The sequence below is a fragment of the Ornithodoros turicata genome, chromosome 2 (assembly GCF_037126465.1).
Source record: "Ornithodoros turicata isolate Travis chromosome 2, ASM3712646v1, whole genome shotgun sequence".
Classification (NCBI taxonomy): domain Eukaryota; kingdom Metazoa; phylum Arthropoda; class Arachnida; order Ixodida; family Argasidae; genus Ornithodoros; species Ornithodoros turicata.
In genome coordinates, this window is record NC_088202.1 from 133,838,370 (window position 1) to 133,861,539 (window position 23,170).

Below are 23,170 nucleotides of genomic sequence, written 5' to 3' on the forward strand. Positions count from 1 at the left end.
CCGTCTCGCCCGCGCGGGCCACAGCGTTTGGCTTCAGTGGGTCCCCGGTCACACAGACCTCCCCGGCAACACATCCGCCGACGCCGCTGCGAAGCAGGCCCACACCTCTGCACCATTGTTATCGGTCCCGCTATCACCCTCGTCATGTCGACTCCACATACGCCGCATGTGCGCCCAGCACACTCGCCTCTTCACTGAGAGCGCCGTCCCAGCCCGCACTTTCCTTCCTTCCATCGATCCCAAGATGGAGCTCACCATCCCACTGAGCCTCTCTCGAAGGGAGAGCTCACTCCTTCACCGCCTACGACTCAACGTCGCTAAGACCCCATCGCGCCAGTTCCTCATGGGCAACATAGGTTCCCCACTATGTACGAAATGTGGTGTGGTGGCGGACACTAACCACCTCCTCCTGCACTGCCGCCTTTACTCCTCAGCCAGAGCCGCACTTGAGCTACAGCTCACACACCTCGGCCTGCACCTCACGCTGCGGACCTTACTCGGCCCCGTGCAGCGCGCCCGACAGTGCGTAGTCACCAGACTGCTCCTCCGTTACCTCGCTGCAACCGACCTACTGGTCGCCCTGTGAACCGGACTGTGCCCGCCTGGGTACTCTCTCTCTGTGTTTTTTTTTTTTTTGGGGGGGGGGGGAATAGCAAGCCGACACCCTGTCTGGCTGACCTTTCCCTCGTTCCTCTTCTTTGTTATCATTAAACATATCCCCCCGGCTGACATTTCCGTTTTCTTTTTCTTTTTTTCCACTCTATTAAACATATTCCCGGATTGGATATTCCCGGATGTGGAGTCGGATATAAATAAATAAATAAAATAAAAGACGCGTTACTGGTACACAGTTGCAATCAACGGGTTTCTTGTCGTAGATCACCCGCTACAACTTTCTCATTTATTTTTTGGCTCTAATCCTTATACTTAAAACTGATTAATTAAGTGCAATTTATTAATTTAGGTAAGTGAATTTCTTATTGCCAACTGTAGGATGGGACAAACGAAAGCTTACCCACATCACAACTGAAAAAGAGTACTGCTCTCGCCCTAAAAACAAAGAGCAGGATCAACTATTTATTTAGTAAGTCTTTAATTATTAAATAATTAAGTCATTACAAAACAAAAATTGTTTGAGCATCCTTACACCACAGGTAACACTATGGAGTCCGTCTCTCTGGTGTGCGACGAACGCTTTTCTTGTTGTTGTTTTTTTCTAAGCTTTGGCTCATTTTTCAGGACTCTGTATATACTTCCTATACAGCAATAAAGTGCCGGCTTTGAAGTAAAACGAAAATTAAGGAATAATCTGTTTGGTTTCCGTACGTTGCGTCGAACGAACTCAGATAATGTTTGTCATTCCGTGTAGTCCTTTATCTGTAAATTGCGCAGGAAAAAAACAAAGAATTAACGTTGCCATGTTAACATCTCCAATGGCCTCATGCGTACGCTGAATCGCGTAGCCACCCAGCTGTCGAAACCTTGTTGCGACATCTATTTTGTTGCCTCTTCAAAAATACCGACGCATTGCATCAACGTCTATTTTTATTTATTCCCTTTTGGAGATTTCAGAACGTAACCGAATCCCGGGAAACACAAGAAAACAGGACAGCAACACTGGATAGGACACTGCAGTATAAAATTTCTTCTTATTTGATATCATTCACGTTTTCATAGGTCACAAACCCGGAGGCCTAAACTCAGAAAATATACACACCTGTGGCACCACAGCTGCATACCACATACGTGTGGCACGAATTGAATTAGAGCAGATTCAACTTATCTTTCTCGCATGTGTCCATTTTTGCCTGTTTTCGAGCAATGCGCAGCTATCTGCCGCCGGCCCAGCGGAAGAGGCAACACACATGGTGGAAGGAAAAACAGGAGCGGCCCTTCCGACCGCTTTCTGTTGTTACCACAATAAACGTGGGCCCTACTCTAGCCAAAAGTAATTCATCTACCTACCTTTTTCGGTAAGCTCTCATTGGTCGCCAAATAAAAAAGGCGTAAATAATGGTGGTGGTCGTGGTGGTGGTGATAGAATGCTTGTGGAACAATGATCTAATGGGGAAAAAGATTCGTCGGGAAAGAACATCCAACAGGGTCACACGACGGAGAGAAAAATGATCCAAAGAGAAAACAGATCCAAACGCGAAAGAAAATCGAGGCGGAAGAAAGATTCAAAGGAAAAAAAAAAAAGGTACAAAACAAGACAGGCCATACGCTCATGCATACTGCCGAAAAGAAAGCTGAATGCGGACCATCGTATGACACTGTCAGTTTTGTAATAGCTCAATAGTAATTTAACAAACTAATGTTGACGAACTCTAAAATTAGCCAACTTCGAGGGCACGCGAAAATTTCGCTAAGGAGATGGCGCATACGGATGGACAGAGTGATGTGAAGAATTCGCGAAAGTTAGTAGTTGGAAATTCTACTATATATCTGATATAGGACTAATATATTTCACTATTAATTCAATTAGAGTAAAATTTAATCGATTTTCCCCTTCGTTGTATTCAGGTTGTCTCAATATTTTGCATTCAAATTTGATTGAAAACAATATTTTCAGATTTCAGTTCAATGTTATAGTGAATTTTCATAATCATTCAAAACTCCTATAAATATTGTTGAAATGGATAACAAAAGCGGTACTCGTAGTAGACTGCTTTGCCACCGATTAAAGACAACGGAGGGAGGCTCTGGGTCGCGACACAGAAGTAAGCAACATTATAATAAAATGTAGGCAGACAATTTACGGACACAACTCTCTTTATTCCTCGTCGTGCGGTGTCCAGTGATGATGCTTCTAGTTTAACCACGGTAGTGTAATCGTGTACTTCACCTCCAAGCTGTCTTCAGGCCACATTACTACGAATTGCCCGTTGGCTTCTCCCCAAAACATCCTGTGTGTAAAGATTTTACATGCACACAATAAGCCAAGTGATCACAGCAAACATGAAAGAACCAACAAGGAGAATTAAGATTTATGAAACTTCATTCATAAAGAAATCTGTCTACCATATAGCTGATGGAGAAACAATTTTGTTTCGTACATATATATATATATATATATATATATATATATATATATATATACCAGGGGCGTTCAAGTCAAACCGGGACTTTTCATTTTTCGCAAAAGTAAAATGAACTTACAGACGAGAAATTAGCTTTATTTTTCAATGTAATCTCCAGCTGCTCTAATGCACTTGTCCCAGCGTTTCATGAGGGCTTGGATGCCAGCAGCGTAGAAATCCTTACCCACGCGTAGCAGCCATGATCGGACCGCATTCTTGACCTCGTCGTCGCAGCTCAAGTGGCGGCCTCCAATGAACGCCTTCAGTGGCCCGAAGAGATGGAAATCGCTGGGGGCGAGGTCTGGACTGTAAGGGGGATGTGGCAGCAACTCCCAGCCAAGTTCCTGTAAGGTGCGTGTCGTGAGATGCGCGGTATGCGGGCGTGCATTGTCCTGTAGGAGGAGGACTCCTTTGGTGATGATTCCCGGCTTTCCGAAACTGGAGGTGTTCAAGAATGATAGTGTTCAACGTTCCCACAGAAAGGTCCATCTTTCGAGCCAGTTCGAGACATGTTATCCGTCGGTCCTTGAGGATCGGGCGCTCCACAAGTTGGATTTTCTCAGGAACTCTGACACTGGGCTCTGAGCCGCCCCGACCGGGATCGTCCTGCACTGATGTACGGCCGTCTCGGAACCGTTTGCACCACTCAAACGCTTTGCTGCGGCTAAGTGTATGGTGGCTATACTGAGCCTGAAGTTTTCTGTGAATCTCAGATGACTTTACGCCTTCACTCACGAAAGACATCATGACAATTCGCTGTTCGATGTGCGCGCTCACCGCGTTGTCGGCCATCTTGTCTAGCACATGTCTTCTGTTTTGCACAAACTTTGGACCACTAAGTGGTGAACGCGGAGGCCTGTCGCGTGTGAAAATGATGAAAAAGAAGTAGCGCGAGCCACTTGTACACTCAGGAGACAGAAAGTCCCGGTTTGACTTGAACGCCCCTCGTATATATATACGAAATCCCTCTTTATAATGCACTGGCTTGCACTGTGGCATTGAGGAGTGCTCAGTCACCCTCCCAGGTGTATATCGCTCGCTGAGTGACCCCTGGTTTTCCAATCCCGAACGATGCCAGCTACCCAGGCCTGACGAGCCGCAAACACGGCGAAACATGTGTCCTGGTGCTGTCGCATCGTTCCATGAGTATCTGTTTCTCTACGTGCAGCCATACAAGCCATCTTAATCTGTAAGTTTGAATTTGAAACACGTCTCGCGTCATTTACTTATTTCTTTAATGGCTTTTTCCCCTCTTTATATATGTATATATATATTTTTTTTTTTATTTTTTTTTTTTGCCCGTTACAGCACAACACAAGAAACCTGGTATGTAACGTAATCATTTCTTAACAAGGAGAACAGGAAAGAAAACATACGTGAACGAAACCGTCTGCATGGTTTGATAGTCATAGTTTGATAGTCGCCTTACCCGTTAATAATTATTTGTTATTTAGGTTTCCCGCTTTTCTATTCTTCACACAAAGCTTTCCAACTTTAAAGAAACATTTCCACGTGAGTGCCTGCCTGTTCACCGCTACTGTAGCGTTCTCAAGACTACTTTGAACGAACGAAGTCCGCTAGTTTTATCCATTAGGTCGGAACCGGCATACAATGTAAGCACCGAACGATTGGAAGACAGTCGTAAGAGAGAGTTAATGCGAGCGGTAGCAAAACAAGAAACTTCATGTTTGAGATGATGAATGGGGAGTTTCATCGCCAGGGGCGATACTTTACCCAGCAAAAGGAAACAAAAGTAACTAAGCAACAGGAAAGAATAGCTAAACACTGACAGCGCTATTATCAGTATATCAAGCAGCAGAGTTTCCCTTCTGAGGGGATACGTTTTCGATACAAGGAATCTTAGTGGCAAATTCGACTGGTCGATCTGCAGCCCACACCCAAACCGGCTAAATCCAGCGCGGAGTGAGCAAATCCGAATCCGCCACCGAAAAACAATCGCGCACCAGCCTAGACCATGACGGAAGTCGTTGCCCACATGCCGCAAACTCGGATATTCTGCAAAACACTCGCTGTTGCTTGGCCTTGAAGATGCGGAAGGTGCTGTTGGGGACACCGTTGTCTAAAATCTCCAGCCCGTGACGGAGCGATCCCCTATCGGCGATGTCGTGCACGAAGGAACTATACCAATACCCTCCCCGGGGGGAGGCAGCGCGAACTGCTCTCCCTAGCTCCCTAGCAGACGACGCTGAGAATGCGATGGTACTCTCTCCCGACAGGTGGCGCTGCCTGGCCTTACCTCGGAGTCTGTGATGGTATAGTTCCTTCGTGCGCGACGTCGCCGATAGAGGACTGCTCGGCCATGGGCTGGTGATTTTAGACCACAGGGGTGACACAAACCCGCCATTGTTGTAACTATACCCTCAAGCGGGTGCTTTTGGCATAACTGCCATCTTGTCCTCGTCGCACGTCATAGAAATTTTTGAGAATGTCATTTTGAGGTCATGTGACTTTGTTTACATGCATTTTGCCGCTTACCGACATACGAGGGCGGTTCCATAAGTTTCCGGCCCGAGGTAGAAAATGCGCGCGAATTTGAAAATGCGATTAAGGACGCGTGGCGCCATCTGTTGGGGGGCCGGAGCACCACCCTCTACCGTCTCCATGCTTTTGTCGGTTGGAGAGCGGCATTTCAAACAGCCAGAGTGCACTCTTCAGTTAAAATGGAAAAAATCAAGTACCGCGCTGTGATAAAATTCATGATAAAAGAAGGAGTTTCGCCTAAAGAAATTAAAGCGCGACTGGACAACGTGTACAGGGAAGCCTCTCCGTCGTACAAACCGGTAAAAGACTGGGCTAAGCAGTTTCGACTGGGGCGAGAGTCCACTGAAGATGATCCACGCGATAGTTGTCCAGCGGAAGTGGTGACACAATAAAATTTGTCTCTTGTCGAGCGGGAAGTGCTGAGCGACAGGCGTCTGAATGTGAAGGAAATCTCGGAAAGGCTGGGGGTTTCCAAAGCAACCGTTTTTCGCATCATCGGCGAGGGCCGTCACATGGAAAAGGTCAGTGCGAGATGGGTGCCACGACTTCTCTCGTCAGTTCAAAAGCAACAGCGCGTCGTCTGTGCCAAAGAGTTTTTTGAGCTCTGTCAAGAGAACGAAGAAGAAATATTGAAGTCAATTGTCACAGGGGATGAGACTATGGTGCTCAACTATGATCCCCTTTCGAAAAAGGAGTCGATGGAATGGCGCAAACCAGGAGATGCACCCCCAAGAAAAGTCAAGGTCACACAATCCACAAAGAAGATCATGGCAACAATATTTTGGGATTGTCACGGGATCCTCCTCATCGACTTCAAAGAGAGGAACACCACAGTGAGTGCGACTTATTATGCTTCACTCCTGCATCGACTGCGAGACGCCATCAAGCAAAAGAGGCGCGGCAGGTTGAGTCGAGATGTCCGGTTGCTCCAGGACAGTCCACACGGCTTCTGTTGCCAAGGCTGCACTGAAAGAGTGCGGCTTCGAAGAAATCCACCACCCACCCTACAGTCCAGACTTGGCACCGAGTGCCTACTTCCTGTTCTAAAACTTGAAGAGGGATCTCAGAGGACGGAGATTTGAAAACGATAGTGAGGTCCAAGAGCCAGTTTTCCAGCATTTTGTGGACAAAACTTTGGACTATTTTTTCAAGGGTATAAGAATGCTGGTTGAAAGGTGTCAAAAGTGCATAGAAGTTAAGGGTGACTATGTCGAAAAGTGATACACTTGTTTCGTCGCTGTGACTATTAAAAGTTGGTCCGGCCGGAAACTTATGGAACCACCCTCGTATTTTCGTCGTCAAAACACCAGTAGATGAACGTATTTTGCCAGCGGAAACTATGCGGTGCTTCTTCCGCAACATGGCAGCCCATTTCGCCTTAGTTGAAGTACATCGCATCGGCTCAGTGAGTCTCAACGCGCTGTCGTCATCACATCTTTGGAAGTTGTCAACTGTACGAAGCTTTATGTGTAAAACTGCGCGTTTTACTGCGAGATTATCGGATAAAAATAATTACCGTGATCGAAGGACATCCAAAACGTCGTGCAGAAACAACAACCGCATTATTTACAAACGGTTTGGCCGCCGATCATGGGCGCCGCCATCTTTAAGGTCACGTGTGCCTCGACGTTAGCTGTGAGGTGCGACCAGGACCTGTCCAGGATGAATTGCGTTCGCTCAGCACGCTTTCGTCTACGGAGCAATACCTTGGATGTCATCCCTGTGTTTTAGACAACCGTGTCCCCAACAGTACAGCAATACTTTCGCTGGAGCTCCAGCCGAATCCAAGAGCTCTGCTTCGGTGGGACAAGAACGGGGCACCCCATTGCGGAGCGAGTTGATCCGAAACGACCAGTGAAACACGCGAGCCCAATCCGAACCGATCAGTAAAACATGCTTTTTCCGCAGCGGAGAAGAGAAAGCCGCCTGAAATCGACCAGTTGAATCCGCCCCAGACTTGAATGTCAAAAAGTTCACACTTTCAGGGTTGTTCATGAGTTGAGGGAGTTGGAACGATTCCGGAATCATTGCAGATTTGTCATAGATCGGAGTGGAATTGGAATTCAATTGCGAAAACTGTCCTAGATTTGAAATGGAAATGGAATTAGGCATTTTTTCGCGAGAATGGAATTGGAATGGAACGGTCATGGTGCCCGGTGGTAGTCTTAGTTTCAACTTGCCGGTTTCTTCCCTCGCGCCCTTTGTACACGCACCTGCACCTGCACACGGTCAAGAGCACCATGTTCCTGTACTTTTTCCGTGCTGAGCAATGTGGACCTCCTCTAAAGCACTGCTAGGCTAGCAAGTACGGTTACCGGTCCCGTTTCTTTTATTGATAAAATTAAAGGAATGGAGTGAGCTTGCCAAGCCATTCTAGAAGTGCGAATCGACCATACCTTTGCATTCCGAGGAATTGAAAGGGATGGAATTATCAAAGATTTCCATTCCTCGGATTGGAATTAGAATGAAATGAGTGACCCTGTTCCGCAACCCCCCTCGCTACTTCTTTCTTTCTTTTTTTTTTTTTTTCATTTTCACATGATGAACGCGTTTGAATTTTTAAAATATGGTAGTCTTAACGCGAGCAGATCAGCAACGCTGTGACAACCAATGCATGTGTGAAACTAATATTTTTCCACGAAAAAAGGAAAACAACGTGAATGATATTGCAAATGTAAAGAATAGGAGCCCAAACGCAAAGGTTTTTCTACAAAGGCAGCGCGAGAATTCACAATCAGTTTGAGAGCTCAAGGCGAAGGTGATGGACCTGATAAAATTACATATATGCATACAGGTAAGCTGGTGGGCGAAATCCACGGAAGATGATGCCTGAGCTTGGGAGAACTGGCAGGACGGGCCTCAGGAGTCAAAACGTACTATTGTAGTGCCTATCTTTCATAATGTTTCCCGTAATTCAAAGGTAATCTCGGATAGGTACCAGTCTTTACTCCAGGAGCAGGTCTTATCTAAGTAGATTAACTCTGTTTCGCAGTGTTCTTTGAGGCTGTGGCAAGAATCAGAAAAATTTAAAGCTTGTTTCTGAAAAATATATAGTTTATTCAATGTCCCTAAAGTGCGGTCTTGTGTATATAAAACAGACCTCTCAGAGTGTCAGTTGTGGATCATGCGCCGTTTCTGTGTAACCGTCCTCGTTGGTTCAGTCGACAGCGTGTCCACCTGCTGATCCTAAGATCAAGAGGGGGTTAAACGGAGTGTGCCGTACGTAGATATTTCGGCGCACGCTAAGGAACCCTCAGATGGTGAAATTAAACCCTCTATCGGCTGCAGTGCAACAACGCCTTTATTCTATGATGATTGTGAAGTTTCATCGCCAGGACAGTCTAACCCACTGTTGGCGGTAATGTGGGAAATGAAATGAGGTGTCGCCTCCTGTGAACGCTTTTGTGACTTTCCGTTTTTTCCTACGGTATGTAATTGTATATAATTTTGTAGTGTGTTAAGTAAAGGGGAATTGGTGGTTTGCGGTGCTTGATATTGGTCTTGTGTCCCTCCGTGCTCAGTGTCCCTCCGCACAAGATCAGGCTTCATCTTCAGCGGATGATGCATCTTTCCCTCCCATGGAAGAAGAAACAAACTGGATTGTACTGTACTGGATGGCGAGCCTTCGTTGCAACAAACAAAGGAATTATTATAATGTGCAATTATTATATTATTACTGTGTGTGGAATTTTTATAGTGTGCACGTTATAGAGCGAAAGCCTGATGCTGATGAAGGGGCTTGTGAATCCAACTCCGAATATTAGACGAAATCATGGTTGAAATTTAGATTGATGGGCACCAAACATATTTGTCGAAACCCTTTCACGCTGCGCTCCCGCGTCACGGGGTTATGGCACTTTGAATCAGGAGACATTTTGACTCTTGGGACGCCTCCTCCTCGCCCTATCTCGGAATGACGTAGAACCGAGCGCGCAACGGATTTGCGTTGTTTCCCATCCTGATGACAATGCCTGCAACCAGGGGCGTGGCGAACGCCGGAACACGGCGTGACGAGGTGCTCGAAACGGAAGCAGGAATGAGCGGAAGCGCTACGACGTGGAGTCATAGAGCAACCGGTCAAAGCCGGGGCCCGCTTGCACGAAGCTTCTGCTAGGATCCTAACCTTGATGAATGTCCTTTAGCGTAGCCTTGCTAGTGCTTGTGTCACGTGCTACTGACGTAAACTTTTTTATCAGCGAAGTGCACTGCCAGAGCTGCGCCAGAAGGAAATCCCTCAAGATTAGGATCCTAGCAGAAGTTTCGGGCAAGCGGGTTCCTATTTCACTGATCTGCTCGGCGCCGCATTGGCACCACTGTCTGTGGCGGCCTCGAAAATGGGGTCTTTTAAAAATCGGTAACATAAAAAAAATAATAGGATGTGGGACGTGGGACTTTGCGTACGAAGTGCGTGGGGTGAGGCGTACAGACCCTGCAACAGAACATGATGCTCAGACCTGTTCTATCCATGTGATTTCTCTACCTCTCTATGAGACTTAGCAAAATGACGATGACTTGAAAACAGAAACTGCTTGAGGTTCTCAGAGCAGGCTCAGGACGCACAGTCCTCTACTCCCCATCCTCCGATAGTCGTTACGCTGTCCGCCTCGGCGCCGCCGACCACGGCAAGCAGTCCCATCACCACCATCGCCCCCGGATAATTCGTCTTCATCGTCGCAATAAATATAATAAGTTATATTACTGTCTGTAATAGGGTATTAGGAACCAAAGCTGAAGACGCCCACTTCTGTGTGGCCAACAACGGCGAGCCGATTCAGACATTTCTCCCCGACCCCAGAAACCAAGGCTCTGATCCTTGCTTACGGCTAAAAGCTGGTAATCTAACGGTGAGATGAATACGAGAAAGTGTCTTGATTTTGAAGCTTTCAGGGGCCCACGTTTCGCGTTGTACGTCTTTATTAGTCGAGTTTTAGCATTCACATATTTTCACTGTGAAATGTATTATTTATACTAATGATTTATGTAACCATAAAAGTGATTTGGACCAGTTCGAAACAGCCACTGCGTGTGGCTTGAAGAGGTCACTGATCCGACTCATACTATCCCCTATTCAAATTAGCACCCTTACGTTAATCACGTATCTGTAAATAATGCAATAATGCTATACTAAAAATCTTTCTAAGGGCTGCTTATGTCAAGTACATTCTGGGTCGCATGCTTTACCCCCTTAAATACAACTACAGTCTGATGACATGCCATGAGGTGCTCCCCCTCCCTATTGGAAGTGGGAGCTGGAACATGTGCATGTATGGAAAACGGAGCAGCGTCAAAAGAGAGAGCAGTGGAAATTTGTGCCACGGCTGCAGGAATTTTGCGACCAGATGTAACACTTTTGCCGGTTCGCATGTGGAAAAGTACTGCTGCAGTTCTACGTGCTGCGTGAACACAAGATAAACAGCGGTTAAGGGACACGAACAACTTTGATACGTGTCCCTGGCATAGGATATATCCTTGAACAATAAGCGTGACATTCATGTTAATTGAATTTTCTTAATGTTAAAGCATATGTGCAGCACAGAACTATTAGACGAGGCAAAAAGGAACCCATTTTTTTTCAGCTTCCCCATGTGTTCCATGCTGTGGTGAGGTGGCCCCGACATTCCCCATTATCTTCCGCACTCCCAGCAGCACCTTCCCAAGGGGAAGCGCTCCGTCACCGTCTAATGCAACTCGGCTGCAACACAATGTCCATGTCCACCTTCCTTGTTCCCGTCCCTCCACCTACCCAGAGGGTCGTCACCCTGCTCCGCGTCCTGAAAGACTCGGGCGTTGCGTCTGCCCTCTGACTGGGCTTTCTTGTGCCATATCGTGCCTGTACTGCACTGACTGTTTTTTTTTTTGTAATTTGTTTCGTTTCTTGCTTCGTTTCTTTTGAGTTTCTTTCTGTTCTTTCTGTAAAATGACGATGACTTGAGAACAGAAACTGCTTGACACCGCTTGACGTTCTCAGAGCAGGCCGAAGACGCACAATCATCTACTTCCCACCTTCCTATTCGCCTCTCCAGCAGGCTGCTCGACCCCTAGCGGACCCCAGCAGAAGCACTCAATGAATGATAGTAACAGCAGACGACAGGTATATTTCGCGCTGACCCGAAATTGCCGCAACTTCCCTTCGTGTGCGATGGAGTGTCCTGGCTTACAGAACTCAAACAGAAACAGAACTGCTCAATTTCGCGGTGCAAAACTACTGCGGAGAAGAATATTCAATGTCGGCAAGAGGAAGAGGAAAAAAATACTGTCAAAGGAGCGGCGTGAACGAAAACAACGAAGACAGCAGGAAACCACGCGCGAGTTATGTTATTTGGACAATTTTTGAAGCGTGTCTCGTGGAAGAAGGCACGAAGCAGGGCGATTTGTTCATCGGCAATCATTCTTTTCTGCGCCATCTTGAGGACGACGCGAGCGCCTCTATAGGTAGTTGGAGAGGCGAATAGTCGTTACGCTCTCCGCCTGTGCGTGGCCGACTATCGTAAGAAGTTCCATCACCACCATCGCCACCGGATGATTCGTCTTCTTCCTCGCGATAAATATAATGCGTTATTGTAGTCTGTAATAGAGCGTTAGGAACCAAAGCTGACGATGCCCACCCCTGTATGGCCAACAAGCCGATTCAGACACTTCTCCCCGCCCCCACAAACCAAAGCTCGGACGCTTGGATGAGATACAAACGGGAAACTGTCTTGATTTTGAGGTTTTCAGGGGCCCACTTTTCGCGTACATCTTTATTATTCGAGTTTTAATATTCACATATTCTCACTGTGAAATATGTTGATTTGGACCAGTTCCCAAAAACCATTGCGTGTGGTTGGAAGAGGTCACTGATCCGACACTCATACTATCCCCTATTCAAATTAGCACCCTTACGTTAATCATGTATCTGTAAATAATGCAACTTCACACCCGACGGTAAAAATCCATTACCTTTTCGGATTTTACTGAGACTTCAGCTCCTTTCAAAGGGTCTGTCACTGAGTCCCCAGAGATAGGTGGATACACTTCTGGATACACGTCAAACCCTCCGTGGTCGGCACTGGATTCACTGGAAGAATATAAAACTGGATCAATATAAACTTACATTTAGTGTACAACGTTTTGGTCTTCCAAGTCAAACCGGGACTTTTGAGTTGTATAAAATCAAAGAACAAATTTCAAGAGACGGAAACACCATTTATTTTTCCACATATTCCCCGGCTACATTGATGCACTTATTCCAGCTTTGAACTAATACCTGTAAAGCTCCGGCACAAAAAGGTTTGTCAGTACGCCTGAACCATTATAGGACGGCCTGCTTCACATCGTCATCAGTGATGAAATGCTAACCTTTTTCAAGGGCCAAAACTAGTTGAAACTAGTAGAAATCAGGGCTGTAAGGGGTATGTGGTAACAGCAAGGAGTTGCCGTAATGTGCGCGTAGCCCGGAAAGGCCCCTTTAAATCAGTGCAGACTGCAAGCTGGCTTGGTACCCATCATGTGGGGGGGGGGGGGGGGGGGGAGAGAAGGTGACGTAGGGTGCGGTCGGCCTGCTCTGAAGTGGCGGGTCGGTGCACCCAGGGGAAGGGAGAAGAGGGGAGGGCGAAAGAGAGAGGGGTGAGATGATGGTGGCACACTAGAAGGAGGGGCGTGTTAACCCTCTTGCTTTAGGATTTGGGTAGACCCAAAGGACTACAAACCACAGAAAAAAATGCGAGCATCCCACAGTAGTCTTCATTGGGATACTCCCTGTACCACGGTAACGCCGGGATTATTGGTGAATTTACTACATGTCATGCATAACCCAGCATGCGCTAACTTTTCGAAAGTGGAAATGTGTGTGATTCAGGTTCGTCTCTTGCGCAGTTTCATGACAGGTTCTCCGTCCACTATCCAGGATAAGGGGTTTCACGCGCTGAATGTTTACAGAGATGGGTGCTGTGTACGCTGCGAAGCACCACATCTGGGATAGTCACTGACTGACGGACCGGCGATGTTTGAAAAGTCCACACCATTCAGTGTCTTACTTCGGCTCATATCTGCGGCGTTTACGGCTTCATTCACAAGAAAACCTCCGCAAGTTCTCCTATACACGCGCTAACAGTGCCGTCTGCCATCTTCATTGGCGGTTTCTAGACACTCACTTGGCACATACTACTGCATGTAGTAATGTCATGCTAGTGTACGTTTTAATATCATAATATTAAAAGTCCAGGTTTGGCACGAAGGCGCCCATTTTGTACAGCGATTTTGTAGTCGATCGGTTGTGATATTTCCGCAGTGTTTGAGCGTTACTAATTTACCAATTAACCAGTTAACACGCTAACACAAATTAACCAATAAAATTTTATGAAGTCCACAAATAAAGCGGAAAATTTTCATCTCACCTTCGACGTGGGAAACTTTTGCGTTTGCAAAACTCCACGCTTTATACTCTCGGACAGAGAGAGTGACCTCTTTGAAAAGTGTTCAGTTGCATTATTAAGACACAGGAAAAGTTTGCCAGAGAGAAGTTGCTTTCGCTACCTCTTAAAAGTGAAGCGGAATAAATAAGACATCCATTTGAGAAAGTTTTGTAAACATGTTGTGTATAGATTTCGGTGTGAAATGACGCAAAGGTTTAACTGCCGTACACTGCGCGACAGAGGTACAACTATCTCTCACATGAGACACTTTCGCATCTTTTGTCTCGAATATATACCGTGAAATCCCGTTAATTCGAACTCGAAAAGGACCGAAGATTTGTTCGAATAAAGTGGAGTCCGAACTAAAGGGAGTTCCTCTGAAAGAGAGGCTGATGCCGCGACAGCGCATATTTGCTACAACGAAGACGCGTCACGGCTCGCTAGGCCTCGCATCACGATCGCGGTCATCCGTTGCTGGAAGTACTTATATGGGTGGAACATTGTTATTTTAAAAGATTTATTACAGGCAAGCATCAAAACATCTCAGGGCACGAAATAGGCCATTATAAGAGATTGCTTCCGTTTCTTCAGACGCGGCTCTTTCCCTATTATTCGCGATATTCAACTCTACCTGAAACCTACCCCTAGGTGGTGGTGGTGATGATGGATGGTGAAAGGGCTCGCCTACCACTAAGCCTACCCTATACTAATACTCTACTTATATTCGCGAGCAGAACCTATCATACCGTTACCACGCGATGTTTAGTAGAACCAGTCAACAGCGTGGCGGGCGCGGGTAATTCGCATTCAATACTTTACTTTCGGTGCGTTCTCTATGCGTTCTGTCGCTGGTACACAGATGGGAACGAAAATGAACACTCTGTGAGGTCTAAGACGCTATATGAGTGGACACACAAACTGCTATTTTGTCGTGAGCAGGAATAACGCGTCCGTTAGACGGCACAAAATTGTAACATACGTATCAGTGCTTGCTCGCTAGGTACATTGCGTGTGCGAATGACGATGACAGTGCTTCCTCCTCTCAATGAATTCCTCGAAGCATTTATAGTGCGTTAATACGGTACATGAACGTCTGAACGATTAAGCAACAAAACGCGCCTGGCCTTGTGTGTGCTCTGCAAAAGTGATCGAGTAATCGTCTTAGGATTTGTTTGAACGTTTCATGCTGTTGAAGAATCTAAAGACTTGTTCACTTTCCTATTTCCTTTCAGTGCCCCTTTCACTGCTCACTGTAATGAAGCACCTTGGGAACTGCAGGCGCTGCGTTGGTAAAGGAGAGTAATTTCTGGCGGCAGGTCATCTTATCGACTGCAGTGTGCAGTGTCCTGGGTATGTTATACAAACCACCTGGCCGTTCTCAGTACCCCTTATTTGATAATCTCCCTCTTGACTACGTAATGCTGGTGAAATACGTATTGAAGCTGGGGAATGGTCTTGCTGACTGATGCCGAATGATCCTTATCCTGAACAGTGCAGACTGGTTACACTGAGTAAACGAACGAGAGGTGCCATCATACGGCTACCTAGGTAACACGAACATAGAAGGGAGTCTTATGAGAAAGTCTACCAATACGATAAATTATGTCACACACTCGGAGCTTCGCAGCGACTTCCTACGCAGTAGTGTTCTAGAACCGGCGGGTTGCGCGTATTAGGGATTGTTTGTATCACAAGCACCCGTCGCTTGTAGACATATAATAATAACTATTGAGGTAAGGCAGAAGTCGGAAAAGCCAGACAGTGGCGGCATTTAAACCACGCAGCTCTGGATTTACGATATCTCCTTCAAGACTGTGTTGTGGTCGCCTGTTTGTTTGTTTGTTTCCGCCTCAGAACAGCTACTTTCCATCGTCTAATAGTAACAACTAGTAACTGAACTGATTCTGCGAACCGCATCTGTGTTGTCTTCCTCTGCTGTATTGAAATGTTCGTTGGTGAAGTGTTCGTCACACTATGGAAAGAAAGGGGAGAGTGGAAGTAAGCTGATATAGATTCATGGTAGAGGACCAAGAGACACGGAACAAGAAGGACGGAAGACGAATTCTGAAAATTTGTCACTCATCCTTCTTGTTCCGTGTCTCTCAGTCCCCTGCCATGTGTTTCTTACACACCATGACATATTTCGTCAGCTGTTTCACGATCCTGAGCTTGACACACCGAACATCGTTTCTCGTCCTTCAGAAAGGCAGGAAGCTAACGTCGGGTTCTTTGCAATAGGTATCGCACTAATGAGCGTCCCGTCGCTTCGATTGGCTATTTCGACATCTGCAATCTCTCTATATTTTAAAGAGCAATGAGGAGACATTTAAGATAGTTCAAAATCTAGCCACGTCCGTCTAGCTGTCCACCAGGAATATTTTCAAAATAGTTTCGCTTTACGGTGCGTTATAGCTGTGCAATCGAGTTTACAAAAAAAAAAAAAAACTGTCGTAGAGAGCAGTCGCGGACGGCCGACTCGATGCGCTCGTGACATAGTGAAGGCTTCGTTCCTTGTGATTTTTTTTGGGGGGGGGGCTTCGCATCTCACGCGCTGCTTATATACGACTTGAGAGCTTACGTCACTGATTACTAGAGCCCGGATTTTAGGCACGCAAAAACCTTGTTTTAGGCGCCCATAGAAAGCCCCCCAAAATCCCGATTGAGGCACTAAAAAGGGCATTATGGGCACTACAAATTGTCCATGTTTTTAATATGTAGTAGTAAAAGTGCAAAAACAAAGTTAATGAATTAGTTCCATCGGCAAGAACAATACCGTAAATGGGAGCTGTGGCTGTTGCATGAAATGCAAAACTTATCCATCCTAGACGAAAAAGTAGAGAACTCCGACTTAACGTAACATAATAACAAGGTTTACTGCAAGCATCTGGACAGCAGGACGGGAACCGCACCCGACAGACACGCGTTGTCATCCCCTATGTCAAAGGAGTTTCGGAATGTATCCGTCGGGCTTTGCCTCCGTTGGATATCAGGACTACGTCCAAACCGCAGATTAGACTCCGAAATCTCATATCGTAACCTAAGGACCCCGTGCCCCCGGAAGACCAGTCTGGAGTAGTCTACAAACTCCAATGCCAAGACTGTGACACGTGCTACATTGGCGGGACAGGCAGGAAACGGAACACTCGTTTCAAAGAACATTAGCGGGACATGAAGAGCGCGACGCACGCCACACGGTTTAAGACCGAACAGAACATTGTTGGGACACGGGACATTGTTTTGACTTCGACGATGCAGTGACCTTGGCTCGAGAGCAAAGATGGGGACACAGGAAGCTTTTGGAGTATTGGCACATACGTGGTGACCCCTCGGTTCGTAACAAAAACCGTGGCCCCCTTCCTGAACAGTACTCCCATCTCCTTAAATAGCGACCGGTTTCGTAATCCCTCATTCACTTTAGCACAGATGATGTCCGTCGCATGACGGACGAAACGTCTGAGTAAACCTTGTTATTATGTTACGTTAAGTCGGAGTTCTCTACCTTTTTGTCTAGTTACGTGGTCTCCCGGCTTTTGGAGTATTTTTGCATTTATCCATCCTAGTAGGGTGACAAGGCTTCTAGCTGTTGCCACCGATCCACGGCACTTCAGAAGGACTTGTCGCGGCCAGCATACTGGCGATATGCGAGATGGGCTTGGAGCATAGAAGGCTTTGGTCAGTTTCTTGATTTGAATTTTTAAGTCCCGGCTTCTAGATTACGTTTTCGACTCTACCACATGGCTCGCAACAGCTAGCAAATATGGGTGATGAAGTCTCCTCACACTGGACGGGACGTCATTTTCGCTGGTGTGCCTTGCTGGTACTGACTGCAGGAAACGAGGGGGGGGGGGGAGGAGCGGCATTCCTAAAGCTTGCCAAACTGCAGAAGTTGTACCTACCTTCGCACGTCACATCCCCTCCCCAAAAAATTTACCGTGTGTCAAATTAGTTGTAGAACAGGAAACTTGGAAGCGAAAAAGCTCCTTTAGATGTAAGCATGCAATAGTGCTGAGAGATAGATCAACAAGAATGTGACGAACCGTGCCTATATTTTATAATAGCGACCCACGCAACAACAGCACAATTCTGGAAGGGAGAGAAAGAACGAGCAATCGAGTGTGCTGAGTAACCGATTTTCAATTCCCAGCTGACATTCCTGTACCTTTGAGATAATTGCTTCTTTGGAGCGACATCGATGGTTTCAAAATGTCGTGCGAGGTTATCGGTGTCAATTTCGCCTGCAGAACGGAGTGTCGCCACTTCTTAAGCGACATTATAGACATTTTTCGACGTTTAATCGGAGTTTTAGGCACCTACACCAAAATAGGCACCAACGTCGAAATAGGCGTTTATAGGCACTATCAAAACGATACAGGAGGTTCTCCAGTGCCCAATTCGTGCACCTGTATTGAAAAGGCACGATTACGATCACGCGGAAAAAAATCAGCATTTGCCTAGGAATCCGGGCTCTACTGATTACGTAATGCGGAAAGCATCCTGCTAGACACAATCAGCTCTATCACCCTTGCGAAGCGCTCCTCTCATGACGTCACATGTTTGTAAACAGATGGTCGTCTTGAGTTGTGCTGCTGTACTACACTGGTCACGTGAGGACAGTATATAGCATACGTTACGATGTGCTCTGGTTCTGTGATGCGCTCTTTTCACGACGTGTATAATTTTTCAAAGATGTGCTAAACACAGCCCTCGCGCACGCTCTATAGGCCACCTATACGGTCATCGTTCTTTCGCAGGAAGTGATTTTAACGAAAAAAAAAAAAGAAAGATGATAAATTGGGTGTTCAGTTCTGTTCTCCTTTAACGTTTTAAGGAAAAATTGATGTTTAGCTGTTGTTGAAGATGAGACAGGACAATGAGAGGTGATGAGCGATGTGTTTATTCCGTTAGAAGGAACTAGAATGAGCGTGATGTCTGTCACGCGAGTGTCACAGACGATGAGTCATCATCTTCTTTGTTGTAGAATGTTGACATAACATTCAACAGCTGTGTCCGACTTTCCGTGCTCCACCCTCAGAACGGCTTTCCATCATGCGGAACACAGCAACAACGTACAATTTCTCCCAAATTGCTTCCAACGTTACGCAGACTTAACGAGCCATCCGCACACTTGAAACGCACTACAGCACCACATATACGCCGTTCTCCTCGCGACGCGAATCCCGTTCACGTAGTTTCAGCCTATCTAATTCGCGAAAATATCGGCCTGTACCCATGTATACATTTTTTTTTTTTTTGGCAGCAGCAGCTCTCATGAGCGGACCTACTGGTACTGGTGCTTCCGTGGTCGGCGTGGCTCCTCACAAAACGGCTATGAAACAGGAGAGGGCGGAGAAGGAAAGCAGGGAGAGGGAGCGGCGCGTGGAGTTTCGGCAACGCAGGAGGTGACGCAATATGGCTCAGGTCGCCGTAGCAGCAGTGTTGCCACACCTACAGATTTATCATGAGATCTACCTATCTTTTTGAAAAATCTACAGATTACGGAGATTTCTGAAAATCTCATGATTTTCTGCTCCGACGAATGAGTCACTCAATCCAGTGTTTCGCATTAGTGCACAAAACGACAACGATGAAAAACGTCAGCAGAGCGGGAGAATGAGTATTTACCGACTATTTTTTGGAATATTTTCCGCAGTTAATTTGATGAAAACGAAGTAAAGAAACAGCCTCTCAACGACCACCATAACTGGCCTCACGCACACAAAACGCATGCGGTTGGGTCAAGCTGCTACGCCGCCGCCGTTGACAATGATTTGACAATGAAAAGACGGCTAGGAAGCAAGTGAGCTGGTGAAGATGATGCATGATGTAAAACCCCGAGACTAGGGAACACGAAGGGACAGACACAAACACGAAGTCACTTCGTGTTTGTGTCTGTTCCTTCGTATTCCCTAGTCTCGGGGTTTTACATCATGAATGATTTGATCCGCCGATCACGAAACTGGCAGGGCTCGGCGGTGGAGAAGGACGTCTCCAGGGACGGAACCATTGGCGAGCGAGGAAATTTTCTTGAGTGTTTGTATGCGCGTTACCAGTCTGCCTCACAGACTTGGATTGACTAGCGTTGAAGTGAATCCACAACGTTTATAATTCACGACATGCATGTACGCTTTCATTATGTATGTGGAAATAATATATTGAACATTATTGTTTTTGTGGTCCATCGCGATCCTCGCTCACCACTGTGCTGGTGGAACAAGAGAGAGAAATGTTCCTACTACACGCGATACGGCGCCCGTGCGTTATTCTTGCGTTGGAGTGCCACAACTGATGTGAATGCACATGTGAAAGTATTAAAATCGACGTCCGGTGACACTTTTTTTGTGTTGTAGCGGACTTAAGTACGCGACATCGCAAATCGAAACCGAAAGTTCCAGCGCGTAATGTCAGTGCGCCGCAGCAATGAATTCCGGCTGTGGTGTTCACCAGTGGAACGAAATAAGCCCTTGCTCTTCCACTAATTTAGAGACGCAGGCAGACGTTCCAGATTTGAAGGCAAAACGTTCAAGAAAGTGAGTTTTAAGTGACTACAGATTTTTAGCACGATCTACAGATTTTCCGGATTCGGATCTACAGATAATTTTAATTTACGTGTGGCAACACTGCGTAGCAGATAGAATGCATCTCGCGGTGGGCACAGCCGATGATTGCGGAGCTGTCGCACAAAGAGTCCCAACCGATCATTGCGTCATACGAATAAGTGGGAAGAACTAGGAACTCAGCCCGGCAACAGGCATCTTCAACTGTTAGTTGGGCTATTTATGCTGCGCCAGGCGAAATAGGTTCGCTGGGGGCACTATTCGTTTGGCGACCGGTGAAAGGACAGGTCCCATTGTGTAACTACTTGCTGAAATCAATGGGTACAACATATAGAGCAGCACCAGTGTCGACCAAGGCAGAAACATTGATGGGGTGAGCGCGGAAGCGGCTTAGGCTCTGACATCATCGTACCATTTCAACGACCAGAATGCAATGGTCAACAGACGGAAATTAAGATTTTGTATACAAATGTTAATGTGTCCTTACTCAAGTACACACAGCTGAGATTGGAATTTGCGTTACAGAAGTCGTAACCGTCCTTGCTTTTTTTTTTGGGGGGGGGGGGAGGATGTTTAGTTAACAAAGGATCATGACAGTGGCGGATCCAGGAGATCGGAGCGGGCGACTTCTGCGACCGCTTCCTTAAATCATTACATTAAACGTCCCTCGTTTAGGGCTTAGATGAAGAAACCGCCCGCTCTTCCCCACAAATTTATGGTCTGGAAACGTCCCTGGGTGTTGAGCACCTCAAACTAGCTACCACTTTACAGCAAACCAACGTACATGCTTCGTTGACCTCCGGTAGCGGTATCCTTCCATGCTAGTTGCGTTTGCGTACACCGTTACGGTGAATCGTACCTTGTTCTTGTTCCAGCGATGGGGTACAGTATCGCCAATACGATATGGGGTATAGATGGGGTAAAGTTGGTGTTGTTCTTTCGCGACCAGCGGCTGAGTGCTTTCGGACCGCTGCGTAGACGGACGCGACCGTGCAATCTCGTTGTCGGTAACCTGTTTTGTTCGCTCATATATGTTCGAATTAGCAGATGTTATCCCCTATGATATATACATGGCTTTGATAGGACTAGGGCGTGAGCACTAATTATCAGTAAAGTTCGAATTGGGAGATTTCAAATTAACGGGATTGCATTCCAAGTGAAAGTACATGCTATTAGGCGAAAACAAACATTGCGAGGACTTACGGGTCAGGTGCAGTGACGAGACTTGAAACAAAAAGAAGCGCAACCAATGCTGCAGGAGTGAACATCGTCTTTTAACCGTTTCTGTAACAAATACGTGTAAAGTTGTAGGGGTCAGAACAAGGACTTGAACAAGAACTTCGGTAGGTTGTAGTTGTTCTTACTGATAAAGTTCAGCGCAAAATGCAACAACAACAGAAAGACGGGACGAAGCATACCGAAGACGGAATTCGTCCCAACTTCCTTCTTGAGTTTTTCCGTTTCGCGCTGAATTTGATTAGTGTGAATTATCATATACGTACATTGGTTTTGTTCTATGCGTTACTATAACTTTCACGGACAACTGCAAAGTGCATGGGAATGTGATCGTTATGGCTGTCGTGGTAATGAGAGGTTATCGTGTGGATCCCCATTTCATTTTGCACTGGAGCGCCCTTTCATGTTTGTTTTAGTCTAACTTTACTAAAACAAGAACATGCACTTTCTAAAAAAACTGTTTGATCCGAGTCAGACAAATCAGGTACCTAGTAGTAGTGAAAGAGGAAATTAGTGTTTGCCGTAGTCCCCTATAAAGCTAACGGACATTAAACAATTTCCGTTATGACAGGTACCCTCAAAAGAATCTCAAGAGCGTTAAGACAAATTCGTCTAGCGTCAGCAACGATGATTTTTCTATAGATTTTGTTATACTCGTTATTATGGCTGGAACTGCAAACAAAGAGAGACGCATGTATACTCACCGCAGAACGCACACTAACTATAGAAGGCTTTACTGAAAAAGCTTTTTAAGGGCGCGCTTCTGCTTCTGCTGCGCACTCGGACAATTACGAGTTGTCAAATGTGAGGGCGGTGAAAAATTGTGCCGCAGCTGTCGGAATTTCCCGGGCAGATGTAGCGCTTTGCCTGTGCGTACATGCGGCCTTTTAGTGCTTTTTTCGCACACTGCTGCCCTTTTCTATCCAGTGCGGTCGGTGGTTTTACAAAGATTCATCAACTTGTTTAGAGCTGTGAAGACAACGCTCACGTTCCCCCCCCCCTTTTTTTAACGTCGTAAGACACTTTGTGCTGGCACGGAATAGCTGAAATGTTACTTGTCTGACGTGGCCGAATTTGCTGTTGAGATTAAGCACTGGTATAACGTTTCCCAAGAAGTGCGCTTCCGTGACCGTAGAGAATAGACGTGTTCGGTAGCCTGATGGGGAAAGCCCGCGGATTCGGTGGGACAAACTGTCCGGACTTTGATCCTGGAAAGACCTGTCAAGAGTATTCTCGATGAGTTGGTGACAACAGCTCTTTTGAGGAGCTCCGAATCGAGGACCGACTTCTGAGGCGGTTCGAAAAAGAACCAGTAATCGTCAACGAAGCCAAAAACTCTGGTTATGCCTACGTTCTCAATGCTCCCGGCCAGGAATCTGTCTATATAGCGTATCTAAAAACAAGT

At 46.3% G+C, this 23,170-nt stretch overlaps 1 long non-coding RNA gene across 2 annotated transcripts; it reads right to left on the minus strand.

Moving 5' to 3' along the window:
• Nucleotides 1-2,754: 2,754 nt before the first annotated feature.
• Nucleotides 2,755-22,551, minus strand: LOC135384094 (uncharacterized). 2 transcript variants are annotated; one of them, XR_010420247.1, is made up of 4 exons: nucleotides 22,470-22,551; nucleotides 21,733-21,813; nucleotides 12,522-12,639; nucleotides 2,755-2,906 (listed from the first exon to the last, which is right to left on the minus strand). It is a non-coding gene; the product is annotated as an uncharacterized LOC135384094 (long non-coding RNA). The 2 variants fall into 2 exon arrangements; XR_010420248.1 differs by lacking the exon at nucleotides 2,755-2,906 and adding an exon at nucleotides 9,079-9,205.
• Between the last annotated feature and the right edge of the window lie 619 nt (nucleotides 22,552-23,170).